Below are 15,654 nucleotides of genomic sequence, written 5' to 3'. Positions count from 1 at the left end.
AGATCTTTATAAGAAATTAAGGAATAAAATAAAGTCTGTTAAAAACTTGAAATACACCTGTATGAAGTGTTTGTTTTTTGGGTCTGTCTGCCTTTATTGGATCGGACAGCCGAAGAGAGACAGGAAATGTTGGGAGGAGAGAGTGGGGGATGACAGGCAGCAAAGAGCCGAGGTCGGAATTGAACCCACGGTCCTTTTGAGATGAGGTATAAAGACTCCATATATGTGATGCGCTACATAACCGCCGAGCCATCTGTCACACCGTGGAATGTGTTTATTTTTTAACCTGTGTATTATTGGCTTTTTATAATTGAATTATCTGCTAATTGTTTTTAAAACAGTTTTTTTCTGCTACCGTAGATGCTCACTGTGAATAGGAGACTTATCCAAAATGGTGCACGCTGACATTGAGGATTCTGTGAATCAAATTTTTAGATTTTGAAACAATGAATTTGTAAGTTAAGCAACACTTTAATCTGGCAGTCTGAATTGTTTATTATTTTATTATCAAATACAGTTCTACAGTTCTTATAGTAAATGATAGGAACTTAGTAGACATAACATTTTATAGACTTATTTTTATTTTTTTAAATCCTGAAACAAATGATGAGGCAATCAGATCTCAAATGGTTTGATCATAACAAAGTTTAACCAGAGTAACACTGAATCAGCAGAATTTCAGACATTTTTGAATTTCTAATTCACTTTTATTTATTTTTTTAATACATTTTTTAAATTCTTGCAACACATTGTTACAGGATGCGATGGGAGAACCGGAGCGAACCCGGAGAAAACCCGTTTTCCAAATCATGACATTTTTTAAATTCTTGCAACACATTGTTACAGGATGCGATGGGAGAACCGGAGCGAACCCGGAGAAAACCCGTTGTCCAAATCATGATGTTATTATAGAGGGTGGGGGGTCCTATGAACTTAAGTCCTGCCCCACATCCTTAGGCAGCGTTAGGCCTATCTGGTGGAAGTACTAACGCTGTCAGAACATGAGAATAACTGCATTATAGGGTGAAGTGAGGGCCTTGGTGTCAGGTGAGTTTTAAAAAGGGAGATGATATAGTTTTCAGTTTCTTGAAGCTCCATATTCAGGAGAACCAACCCAATCCCCCCATTGCCAAACTTCTTGCTCAGGTCTTTGAAAATGGCCTTGTGGATTTTATCAAAGTGTTTGGATTCAATTTGAAAATCTCCTCCGTGCACTTCAGCCCATATCTTTTCAAACAGGCGCTTAATGATAGTCTCTGGCTTCACTAAGGTGTGTTTCACTTTAGCATTGTTGAACATCCGTGTAACTAACATTTCAACAAGTATTCTGACAGATGTTCTCTTAAAAAGTTCTTCTATGCTCTCAGTCGGTACAAAAGGTGAATCTTTGGTGACCTGAGGTCCCTTCTGTGACTCCATTTGCTCTTTTTCTGACAAAGCTCGCTCAGTCACTTCCAAAGCAAGTATCACCCTGTTGCTATGGGTGTCTACCTGAAAGGAAAGCCACCACTTCATCAGTGCCAGAAAACACCAGACTCTGGCTTGTATCTCACCATAGATGTCAGGACACACATCCCTGCAATATGGTGGTTCTGGGGTAAGCCCAGGCAATAATCCATTTACACAGTAACTGTAAAGGAGATCACTGATTCCTTTTGTTAATACCAGGACATTAGCCTTGGTAAAATTAATCAGCTTTGGATATACGCAAACCTGGTTTCCATTATGAAGGGTCTCCATATCTTGTTTAAAAAACAGAGAGTCAATACTGTCAGCCAATGACTGAATTGACTCTCTGCTGTCAACTTTTGAGCCACGACGGAATTTGCTCCTAAACTGTTGTGCAAGGCGATGAATGGACATTCTGGCAAAGCTCTTTGCAAAAAAGTGATGTATCTTGTCCAGTGCTCCTTTAAAAAACTGTTTGTTTTTCTTTTCTGGTGTCAGGCTTACATCGTCTATTTCTTCCACACTCTGAACTTCTTCTGCGATTGACTGAGCGATGTCTTCAGCAATCACTTGAATATCCTGAAAAATGTTTTCAGCAATCACTTGAATATCCTGAAAAGTGTCCGTCTGTAGCAGCTCAGAGCCCGCCATGCTGTCCCAAAGAGGTTCTGTGAACTCCAGTAACTCTCTGCTAATAACTTTGTGAAAAGCTTTTGTTTTTGCACTCAAACGGCTGTCTGCTGATCCTCTGGACCTCTTCTGTTGGACTCCTGATCCTAGAGATCTGGTTTGTGACAGACAGCTGTCCTTACTGTCAGCCACCTCTAGATCTTCAATGACCAAGTCCATCTCTATTGAGATGTTACTTTGTCTCTTCTTTTGCCTCTTGGCTTTGGCCAAGGTCACCGTGCAGATATTTTTCACCTTGTCTATGAATGTTTTTAACATCATGCAAGCATGTCTCACCATCTTATTCAGTCTTTTCGGGGGTGTGATTCGTGGATTGATTGAATACTCCTGTGAGTTTGCTCTAGCTAAGAGGGAAGACTTGATGCTTAGGGCAACCTCTTTAGCAATTAAATCCGTTAAATAGTTAGAGCTCTTACATTTACATTGGTCAATATTTAAAACCTCAGCAAAGCTCTGAGGAATTGTGTCTCCCAAAGTAGCCCGAATCCTATCCGCAGAAAGGACAATATTTCTTCGTGTAACAGTTTCCATAAAAGAATTGGCTAAAAACGTTATTAATTCCAAAAGCAATTCGGCCAACTTAAGTTTGGTGGCATCATCCACATTTCCATTTTTCATCATTGCCCATTGTTCTGAAGTCATCCTTTCAAAAAAGGATTCAATCAGCGGGCAAACAGAAGCAACTTTAATCTCCATTGCCTCTTTGATTCTATACTCAATACTGTCCATTGTGATTTCTGTATCAATGTATTTCTACCTTGTATTTAGATCAATTATAAATGATGTTTTGGTTATTTCTCTCGTCTATCTGTCTGTCAGATAAGCTACTTGTAAGATTTGTCAACTAATAAGAGCTCCGTCCTTTAACTTCACTGTCTTCTAAATGTATGCTCCCCTTAGCTATCTTTCACAACGCGTCACAGATCAAAGGCAAAAAAAAGCCCTCTGTCACCTGACGTCAGAAATCAGAGTCCGTTAAGCTCCGCCTCCAAATTTAGTGTTGCTAGGCAACACTAAATTTGTGTGAGAAACACTGCGTGAGAAAAGCCTTGTATTTCTCACGCAGATAAATTACTAGGATAACGCCCACCAAGTTGTGCCGCTATATTTTGTAACTATGGAACAGATAGGAATCAAGGGGGTTTCCCATTGAGTTCAGAAGGAGCTTGCCACACACCAGCTAATCAAAAAAAAGAACTATAGCTACCCAACAGCCAATCAATAAATAGCATTGCTGTATCCGGGTAAGATTTAGATATTCCCGCTACAACAACGCTACACTGTGGTTACAAAGAAGACGCCAATGACACTTTGAGTCAGACGCTCGCTGAAGTACAGACTGATCGACGTGGGAGAGGACCGTTATATTTACAGTCTATGGAGAAGAGGACCATATGGTATTAATACAGTAAGTCATCTCATCATTTGATTTCTGTATGTTGGGGAATATTGTGTCCAGTCAGCTGGTAATCAGTAATATTAGCTAACAGTTGAATCCTTGTTCATTTCAGCAGCTATTCTGACACCTGTTTTTTAGTCCTAGATCAGCGGCGCCGCTAGGAACTCCGGGCCCCATGAAAAGATATCACATTGGGCCCCTACCACGGCCCAAATTTACCCAGAACATTTCTACTACCGCACCTCCATCACACAAATGACCCATAAAAACTTTGAACAACTATGCTTTGTTTTACACCCTGAAAAAGGAAGATAAATAATCACTGTAATATTTCCTCATAGTTTAAAAATAATTCAAACTTTTTAATATTTGCACCTTTCAAACAGTTGAAGCATTTCCAGCAGCATTATTTTACATATTAAACTGTAAACAAACAACAAATCTGAATTAGATTGAACCACACTTGTCAGCATGACTTTAATATGAGGCTGTAATAGTTCTTCTCAGTTCTGACTTCACTTTAATTCTTCTTACACTGCATTATCATTTGTCTCACCTGACGTTAAAAATATTGTTTTTTGGGCTGAAGTAGCGGACTCAGTTTTGCTGCTAGTGCGAGAACATTGATATCATACGAATTGACAGTTTACAAAGAATCTGTTCTAAATATCGCTCCAAAGTGGACTCTTTTTTTGATGAATTGATGAATTCAGATCAATCCAGGTGAGAGGTGCAGGGGCGGACTAAACCATTCTGCACATTCAGAAGGGAGAGAGGGGCCTTTGAGACAGACTCCACATTTTTCCAACAAGGAATTCTGAATGTTTGTTTATTTATTCAGACAATTGTAATTATCTTATTGCGTTCATAACTTAGAGAAAAAAGCGAAATAAGAAATACATTTTTATTTCAGGCCCATGAAGAGCCCCCCTCCCCACTGGGGCCCTGGGTAGTCAGTCCCCCACTACAACGCCCCTGGTCCTAGATCATGACCCGTATTCACAAAGTTTTTCTCTTACCTCTAAGAGTACTTCTAAACTACGCTAAAAGTTTTTATGTAGGAGTTTTTTCTTAAAAGTGTTTCACAAAGACGCTGAGACCAACTTCTAGCAAGGATAATTAAGCTTGCTCTCACTTCGCTCCGTGATGGGCTGATGAGTGACAGGTCGATGAGTGACAGGTCGATGAGTGACAGGTCGATGAGTAACAGGTCGGTGTCGGTGCACATCAGTGGTGTGAAGCACAACTGATTAAATACATAACCTGTTAGGCCTACAGACGAGTGGCTTCAATTAAATAAACAGAATACACTAGACCAGGGGTCTAAAATGCAATTTTTTGACCAGAAATAGTAAATAAAAAAATCAAGTTTGGGGCCGCAACGATATTGGAAACATTGAAACACAAATAGTTGACACATTTCTGTCTTTATTAACCTGCCATTGTATGTCATTCTCGGCATATACTCCTGTTGGCTGTACTGTATTTTCAATTGTCATCGTGAAAATACAGACTAGGCTATACAGACACATATGCTGTGCCGTATGCTGTGCTTCAAGTATAGCTTGAAGCTTGATGACTGAATGGAATTATATATAAAAATGTTTTATTGATTTCCATTTTTCAACAAAGCCAGGGAGCCACTAGAATAGACTAAAGGGTCACATGTTGCCTACCCCTGCACTAGACCCTCGGATTGATTCAGTATGTCCATCTTTGCATAAAAGTAATTTCATTTAATTATCAAATAGGCTTTGCCTTTTCACATATAGGCTATCTAATTGTTGTTGCTGACGTGGGCTATTGAAACAGAAGCACAATTATTCCCTTGCCATTTGGATGTTTTTGTAAGTGTGCCTAAAGATTCTTTGTGAATACGGGCCCTGGCCTAGTCATATTTTGAAATAGGCTGGACCATTTTTGTGCAGATGCAGAAAATGAAATGGCAAATGTAAGTCTATTTTAGTCAGTAGGCCACTTTGGCTTGGCTCAAATGATACAGGTATGAGTTTAACAACTATCAGTAATTTGTGTGTTTGTTTCCATTTCTACATGTACACTCATAAAATGTCCCAACAACATGTAGGTTTAGTTATGCACCTTATTGTTGCAGATGAATCCCCTCACTGTGAGGATATTTGACACCACCAAAGTTGTGCACAGATTCCTGGATATGTGCACCACCAGTGGGCGGAGCTGTGGCACAGCTGAAGTGATTTATCAAAAAATCAATGAAGCCTTGCAGGAAAGTAACATCCCTTGGAGAAATTGTGTAGGTCTCTCAATCGACAATGCACCTGTAAATACAGGGGCCAAAAATTCAATTGCAGCCAGAATGCTGAGGGAAAATGGCAGTTTTTACCGGTACATACATGGCTGCCCCTGCCATATTATTCACAACAGTAAGTTCAAACATGTACACTTTATATTACCAATCTGTTAAGTCCAATGCCAAGTAAAAGTTACTTTTATAAGTTTGCTGTATAGTGTTGTAATAAATCTTTGATTTCTTGTTTTGCAGATATTCGGATTTGATCCAGAGGATCTGACTGTGGATGTTGGGTACTGGTTTAAGAAGAGGTCAGAATGCTCCAGCAACACTTGTAGTAAGAAGATCAACTTTATTAACAATTTAGACCGACGCGTTTCGGCTCGTGGCCTTCATCAGGGTCATTGAGAAACAGATTTATAAACATAATTTAAATAGGGTGGGTACACAATTGAAGGAAAGGTTAAAAAAAAATCAAAAAGGTAGGGACAACCAATCAGATGCCTCCACATATGTGTTTATCAGCCAATAGGGCACATGCAAGGTGGGCTGGTTTGTTGGCCAGGTAACATGATGGTGAAGGGCGTGTCTAACAAGGCTGACATCACAACTGGTGAACAGGTAGGGATCAAGGGGATGGTTAAGGGGGGTGGTTAAAAGCCTGCACAGGTGAGAAAAGGTGAAGAGCACTAAGGAGGCTTTTGACACAAAACAAATACAACAAGGGATTTAAAAATAAATTAAAAGAATCTTACAATATGTTTAAAAATGTATATACTAAACAATGTAAAATATTGGAAGAGCATAAAACCATAAAAACATTATAAGAACTCATTGATTGAAAACTCCTCATTCATCCCACCTGGAAATAAACTTTTAAAATCAAAAATCCAAAATGCTTCTCTTTTTTTCCTGATAAAATGAATGTTACCACCTCTTGGGTACTGGTTTAAGGGCAGCACCAACCATAAAGGTTAACTGGCAGGTTTGTGATTCAACCAGCTCTAGTGTTATACAACAAAATGCAGACATTTTTTATTTGTTGGCTATTGATGTTATATATGTAACCCGTATGAAATATAGGGCTACTAACCCCATATATGTTGTTTAGATATGTGCAATTGTCCATGTTCCCCAGTAGAGGGCGCTCTCTGCTGAGCAGCAGCTTCGTGACCTGTCAATCACCCAGCCACGAGCAGACCCAACTTTTCCCGCTATAAATTGCCATAAAATAGTTGAAAAACCTTGATTAATCCAGTCAAAAGGATGTTTTGATGTTAATAAGTTCACTCTTTTAGCAGAACACAAGTTGTGAGCCTGAGGAAGATAACTTTCATCGAGTTATTATTGTCTTTATGAATCTCAGGTGAGTTTGAGCAGCACAGACAGTGAAACCTTAAAGGAACACTTCACCTGTTTTGTTGACATTAAAGCACTTTGTATAAGTGTAATAGTAGTTATAATTTAATTCATTTTCATGTTTTAAAATGCAATATATTCAAATCTTTATTTAAAAGAGTTTAAAGAAGGGAAATATGAAGAGTAGAGTTTAAAAGAGATAAATAATTCATTTATTTGCTAAAATACCATGACATGGTGATTCATTGCAAGTCAGTATATTTTTTGTTGTTAAAAACTAATTGTTGTGATACATAGCAATTAATCTTATTGTATTTAGGTATTTCCTTGGATTTTGGTAATACATTGAAAAATACAATGATTGAAGTAGAAGATTTTTCCCCAAAGCTGAACTCTTTTTGCACGTTGAACTTTTCTCACAATTCCTCTTTATAGAGGAGCATTCGAGCTGGAAAAGACAATTTCTTTTGTTTTATTTTCACAGAACTCTATTTTTTCTATGTTTATACACACAGCACTACTGTAAATGTTTATTGATGCTGACAAAGGCATTAAAAAGTGTCAACTGTTCAAACCAACACCAACTCCTTTTGTGAGTCATTCAAGGTGCATACTCTTTTAGGACCTAGATTGATGTTAGTATCTTATCTATCCAACCAGGTTAGGACCACAGGTGCTACATATATATTTTACAGAATTTTGTGACTTCCATGGGTAATGCTTTCAAGTCTCATAAGGAGATAAACCTGTATGCTCATTCACTTTTTTGTGAAGATTGTTGTTATGAGTGAGATCTCTGATGTGATGGAAAAGGCATAAAATGTATATGTAGTCTATGGGTAAAACCTAGAACATAGATATTGTTTAAACTACCTGTACTTAATGTGCTTTATCTCTTTCTTTTCTCTCTCTGATAGGAGAAAAGCTGAATGTTGGCTTCACCAGCAGCCTCAACAGGCTCCTTGAGGCTGGAGACATCACACCTCAGGAGGTGCAGCTATTCCAGCAGGCAGCACTGGTGTTTCTGATCAACAAACTCCCCCTGCAGGAGGCCCTTCTGAAGCACGCTAAATTTGTGGATGTGCAGCAGAGGGCCGAGTGTGGGGTGGAAGATGTCCTATACTTTGTTGACAGGCAAGGGTTTCCACATTTTCCAGAGTTTCAACATATTGAATAGATTGTTTAGTTTAATGATGATCATGGTCACAAAACAAATCCTGTTTTTTCTCCCATGGTATCTTAATCAGGGGTCTCATTTATAACCGTTGCGTACGCACAAAACGGGGTCTGAAACTGGCGTACGCCTTTTCCCACGCAAAGTTTGTGATCTATAAAAACAAACCTGACGGTAAAATCTGCGCACTGGTAAGCAAACTCTGACCCAGGCGTACGTTCATTTTGGAGGCATGGGAAATTGGCGACACAGGCGGCCAAGTGGTGAATTGAAGCCTGCAGATACATATTGATGTCTCTTCTACATTTTATTTCACTAAATATCAAACTTTACTGACAGATCCACATCATCATAATCATTCAAAGCGATGGTTTTATTTAGGCTATATATATATATGTGTGATATAAGTCACTTTAATTATGACAATATAAACAAATAAAAACAAAAAATAAAAGTCTGCCTCATACATATTGCATCAGCGCCGTCTCGCCTTCGTTATCCCGGATGGACCTCAGAGGACCGGACTTATACACTAATGTAATCACTGATGTAGAGTTAAACATTAGACTGACAAAGAACATAGAGCCACCAGTTTTCATTAAAGAGGTCATATTATTCCCTTTTTGGGGTTCGTATATTTAATCTATGTACCTACTAAAGTATGTTCACAATAGCTAAAGTTTGAAAAAAGTGTCTGTTTTCATGAACTGCCGCTCCATGCACCGGCTCACTTCTGACTCTCTCTCTAAGGCTCTGAAGTGCCCACGTTCAGAGTCCCCACGTGTGCCAAGTCTGATCTGATTGGTCGGGCTGTCTGCTCTGCCGTAATTGGTCAGTCACTCAGCCACTCTGGCTCCGAGGGCTGGGGTGCAAAAACATTAGCACCTTAGCACTAAAGATAAAGAGATAAAGATAAACTTTATTGATCCCCCGTGGGGGAAATTTGTGCATTACAGCAGCTCCAGAAAACGGGACGGGAATATAATTATTAAAAATAAAAATAGAAGTTAAAAATCAAATCAAACATATTTACATCAGTTAAATAAAAAAAATACAATAATGGAAAATTACACAGTAACTACACTGGAAAGAGTTATTGTTATTAAAAAAAACACACAGTGTGTAGCATTATTGAAATGAGTCATGAGGTGGTGATGCTGTTAAAGAGTCTGATTAAACTACTGTGCTACTGCAGTCGACGGCATATCGCGGACGTGCTACAGAAGTTAACGGGCGTGCAACATGAGCTGCTGGGCTTGCCACAACGAGCCAATGGACTTAGATCAATGATATCACACTGACAAGACGTCACACTGGCAAAACATTTTCGAGGGGGCCTAGAACCGAGCGTTACATGCAGCTAATGCTGCAGCTAACAGGAGGACGTAGGAGAAGCCGCGTTTCCGCGGACTTTGAATTTTTGCACATAGATGTGCCTAAACATGCACAGAACACTTAAGAAAACACACTAAAGAGCATATAAAACCAGAAAAAGCATAATATGGGCCCTTTAATATCTTTCAATATCGTGCATTTATCATCGTGTGATTTTTAGTTTTAATAAAGATGACTGCGTCAAGACGCACAGAGCGCACAGAGACACGACGGTGGCTTCACACATTTCGCCTCCTCCATACTCAGCACATCTTCATCAGCTGCACGTATTTATTCTGTAAATAATTCAAGTGTGGACATTAAGTCGGGGCATCTCTGACACGATCATTAGGCCTATATATCCTCATAATTAGTCACAGAGCAGACGGAGTTTCCCACGAAAAAAGGGCCAACAATCAAACGTTTTTGTTCTCGTGCGTAATGATGAACGGTGGATGTTTTGGCACATAGGATAGCGTGAATGCAGCAGCGACGTGGTGTCACTCTCTGACTTTTCTTCAGTTTGTGATCTTCCTGCTGCAGTGCACTTACATTTTTAGTATGGATTCTACGCACTCTTTTATAAATGAGACCCCAGTTCTTTACACATGGTGCTCTTTTTAGATTTCAGGAACTACTTCCTTTCCATGGGCCACAGGAACAGGACAAGGTGAGTGAGGAGTTCCTGGAGTATCAACTCATGGAGATCCCCATGCCCCAAGATCCCACCACCTTTAATGTTGAGGAGTTTTGGGGGAGTATGTCCTCAACCAAGAGCAAGGTAAGAAATATTTGGCACCAGCTGACGTACACATAATTAATTGACATAATAAAAGCAAAGCATTTGATTAATAGTTGGTTCCTTTTTTTCAAAGGTGACCGGTTTGAGCCAGTCTGGGAGGCTATCTAAGATAGCAGCATTAGTTTTAGTGCTCCCACACTCAAATGCGGACGCAGAGAGGGTTTTCTCCATGGTCGGCCGAAACAAGACCAAAACGAGAAACAGCTTGGCACTGAATGGAACACTTTCGTCAATCATGACAGTCAAAATGTCAGGCTGGACCTGGAACCACAGTGTTTCAAATAGGAGCCACCAACCCCTGTGCTGAAGGCCTCAAAACCTGCCACAAACACCTACAATAAACAACACTAACCATAATCACACATAGACACACACAATCTCCCACAAGGGAGGGCAGATAAGCACCCCTGCACTAAGAAATGTTGTCAATAAATAGTTTTATTTGTACGAATTTATGTGTCTTTTATCAGATTTTACCCAAACTGCCGCCGCAGCCAAAATCTCACTCTGAACTCAGTTCAAAACTTGAGAGCTCTGGATATCGGTAAATGTTGGACTTCATCTTGCCCATTTAACCAACACAGCTCCATATTTCATCACCTGAAGTTGGAAGAAACACTCATGCAATCATTTACTGTCTTGCTGTGATTATATTTAATTAAAAATGGTTTCATTTTAGAATCTCTGGATGATTGTTCAGCGAAAAAGTAGTGAAGAGAGAAATAATTGATCAGATAATGTTTTTAAAACCATGCAGTAAATTGTCTTTAAAATGAGCTATTTGACTTCTTATTTTGTGAAACCTGACAGATCTTTATAAGAAATTAAGGAATAAAATGAAGTCTGTTAAAAACTTGAAATACACCTGTATGAAGTGTTTGTTTTTTGGGTCTGTCTGCCTTTATTGGATCGGACAGCCGAAGAGAGACAGGAAATGTTGGGAGGAGAGAGTGGGGGATGACAGGCAGCAAAGAGCCGAGGTTGGAATTGAACCCACGGTCCTTTTGAGATGAGGTATAAAGACTCCATATATGCAATGCGCTACATAACCGCCCAGCCATCTGTCACACCGTGGAATGTGTTTATTTTTTAACCTGTGTATTATTGGCTTTTTATAATTGAATTATCTGCTAATTGTTTTTAAAACAGTTTTTTTCTGCTACCGTAGATGCTCACTGTGAATAGGAGACTTATCCAAAATGGTGCACGCTGACATTGAGGATTCTGTGAATCAAATTTTTAGATTTTGAAACAATGAATTTGTAAGTTAAGCAACACTTTAATCTGGCAGTCTGAATTGTTTATTATTTTATTATCAAATACAGTTCTACAGTTCTTATAGTAAATGATAGGAACTTAGTAGACATAACATTTTATAGACTTATTTTTATTTTTTTAAATCCTGAAACAAATGATGAGGCAATCAGATCTCAAATGGTTTGATCATAACAAAGTTTAACCAGAGTAACACTGAATCAGCAGAATTTCAGACATTTTTGAATTTCTAATTCACTTTTATTTATTTTTTTAATACATTTTTTAAATTCTTGCAACACATTGTTACAGGATGCGATGGGAGAACCGGAGCGAACCCGGAGAAAACCCGTTTTCCAAATCATGACATTTTTTAAATTCTTGCAACACATTGTTACAGGATGCGATGGGAGAACCGGAGCGAACCCGGAGAAAACCCGTTTTCCAAATCATGATGGAATTATCGAGGGTGGGGGAGGGGGTACACCTTATTTCGTCTGAAGGGTGAAGTGAGGGCCTTGCCGACGGCCCTAAAGACCCTGCAGACAGCGTTAGGCCTTTTTGGTGTCAGGTGAGTTTTAAAAAGGGAGATGATATAGTTTTCAGTTTCTTGAAGCTCCATATTCAGGAGAACCAACCCAATCCCCCCATTGCCAAACTTCTTGCTCAGGTCTTTGAAAATGGCCTTGTGGATTTTATCAAAGTGTTTGGATTCGATTTGAAAATCTCCTCCGTGCACTTCAGCCCATATCTTTTCAAACAGGCGCTTAATGATAGTCTCTGGCTTCACTAAGGTGTGTTTCACTTTAGCATTGTTGAACATCCGTGTAACTAACATTTCGACAAGTATTCTGACAGATGTTCGCTTAAAAAGTTCTTCTACGCTCTTAGTCGGTACAAAAGGTGAACCTTTGGTGACCTGAGGTCCCTTCTGTGATTTCATTTGCTCTTTTTCTGACAAAGCTTGCTCAGTCTCTCCCAAAGCAAGCATCACCCTGTTGCTATGGGTGTCTACCTGAAAGGAAAGCCACCACTTCATCAGTGCCAGAAAACACCAGACTCTGGCTTGTATCTCACCATAGATGTCAGGACACACATCCCTGCAATATGGTGGTTCTGGGGTAAGCTCAGGCAATAATCCATTTACACTGTAATTGTAAAGGAGATCACTGATTCCTTTTGTTAATACCAGGACATTAGCCCGGGTAAAATTAATCAGCTTTGGATATACGCAAACCTGGTTTCCATTTTGAAGGGTCTCCATAGCTTGTTTAAAAAACAGAGAGTCAATACTGTCAGCCAATGACTGAATTGACTCTCTGCTTTCAACTTTTGAGCCACGACGGAATTTGCTCCTAAGCTGTTGTGCAAGGCGATGAATGGACATTCTGGCAAAGCTCTTTGCAAAAAAGTGATGTATCTTGTCCAGTGCTCCTTTAAAAAACTGTTTGTTTTTCTTTTCTGGTGTCAGGCTTACATCGTTTTCTTCCACACTCTGAACTTCTTCTGCGATTGACTGAGCGATGTCTTCAGCAATCACTTGAATATCCTGAAAAGTGTCCGTCTGGAGCAGCTCAGAGCCCGCCATGCTGTCCAAAAGAGGTTCTGTGAACTCCAGTAACTCTCTGCTAATAACTTTGTGAAAAGCTTTTGTTTTTGCACTCAAACGGCTGTCTGCTGATCCTCTGGACCTCTTCTGTTGGACTCCTGATCCTAGAGATCTGGTTTGTGACAGACAGCTGTCCTTAGTGTCAGCCACCTCTAGATCTTCAATGACCAAGTCCGTCTCTATTGAGATGTTACTTTGTCTCTTCTTTTGCCTCTTGGCTTTGGCCAAGGTCACCGTGCAGATATTTTTCACCTTGCCTATCAATGTTTTTAACATCATGCAAGCATGTCTCACCATCTTATTCAGTGTTTTCGGGGGTGTGATTCGTGGATTGATTGAATACTCCTGTGAGTTTGCTCTAGCTAAGAGGGAAGACTTGATGCTTAGGGCAACCTCTTTAGCAATTAAATCCGTTAAATAGTTAGAGCTGTCACATTTACATTGGTCAATATTTAAAACCTCAGCAAAGCTCTGAGGAATTGTGTCTCCCAAAGTAGCCCGAATCCTATCCTCAGAAAGGACAATATTTCTTCGTGTAACAGTTTCCATAAAAGAATTGGCTAAAAACGTTATTAATTCCAAAATCAATTCGGCCAACTGAAGTTTGGTGGCATCATCCGCATTTCCATTTTTCATCATTGCCCATTGTTCTGAAGTCATCCTTTCAAAAAAGGATTCAATCAGTGGGCAAACAGAAGCAACTTTAATCTCCATGAACTCCACTGCCTCTTTCATTCTATACTCAATACTGTCCATTGTGATTTCTGTATCGATGTATTTCTACCTTGTATTTAGATGAATTATAAATGATGTTTTGGTTATTTCTCTCGTCTATCTGTCTGTCAGATAAGCTACTTGTAAGATTTCTCGACTAATAAGAGCTCCGTCCTTTAACTTCACTGTCTTCTAAATGTATGCTCCCCTTAGCTATCTTTCACAACGCGTCACAGATCAAAGGCAAAAAAAGCCCTCTGTCACCTGACGTCAGAGATCGGAGTCCGTTAAGCTCCGCCTCCAAACTTAGTGTTGCTAGGCAACACTAAATTAGTGTGAGAAACACTGCGTGAGAAAAGCCTTGTATTTCTCACGCAAATAAATTACTAGGATAACACCCACCAAGTTGTGCCGCTATATTTTGTAACTATGGAACAGATAGGAATCAAGGGGGTTTCCCATAGAGTTCAGAAGGAGCTTGCCACGCACCAGCTAATCAAAAAAAAGAACTATAGCTACCCAACAGCCAATCAATAAATAGCATTGCTGTATCCGGGTAAGATTTAGATATTCCCGCTACAACAACGCTACACTGTGGTTACAAAGAAGACGCCAATGACACTTTGATTCAGACGCTCGCTGAAGTACAGACTGATCGACGTGGGAGAGGACCGTTATATTTACAGTCTATGGAGAAGAGGACCATATGGTATTAATACAGTAAGTCATCTCATCATTTGATTTCTGTATGTTGGGGAATATTGTGTCCAGTCAGCTGGTAATCAGTAATATTAGCTAACAGTTGAATCCTTGTTCATTTCAGCAGCTATTCTGACACCTGTTTTTTAGTCCTAGATCAGCGGCGCCGCTAGGAACTCCGGGCCCCATGAAAAGATATCACATTGGGCCCCTACCACGGCCCAAATTTACCCAGAACATTTCTACTACCGCACCTCCATCACACAAATGACCCATAAAAACTTTGAACAACTGTGCTTTGTTTTACACCCTGAAAAAGGAAGATAAATAATCACTGTAATATTTCCTCATAGTTTAAAAATAATTCAAACTTTTTAATATTTGCACCTTTCAAACAGTTGAAGCATTTCCAGCAGCATTATTTTACATATTAAACTGTAAACAAACAACAAATCTGAATTAGATTGAACCACACTTGTCAGCATGACTTTAATATGAGGCTGTAATAGTTCTTCTCAGTTCTGACTTCACTTTAATTCTTCTTACACTGCATTATCATTTGTCTCACCTGACGTTAAAAATATTGTTTTTTGGGCTGAAGTAGCGGACTCAGTTTTGCTGCTAGTGCGAGAACATTGATATCATACGAATTGACAATTTACAAAGAATCTGTTCTAAATATCGCTCCAAAGTTGACTCTTTTTTTTAATATATATACAAAATAGGGTCATATGAAGTCGTATCTATGAAGGGGATTCACATGATGAATTTATGCATAACACACAAATATGATCCAAACGATATTCTTGGCTGAATTCCTCTAACAACAGGTTTAGTCAAAAGAATGTTTTGATGTTAATAA

This window comes from Labrus mixtus, chromosome 3 (assembly GCF_963584025.1).
Source record: "Labrus mixtus chromosome 3, fLabMix1.1, whole genome shotgun sequence".
NCBI lineage: Eukaryota > Metazoa > Chordata > Actinopteri > Labriformes > Labridae > Labrus > Labrus mixtus.
Note: the sequence above shows the minus strand (reverse complement) of the source record.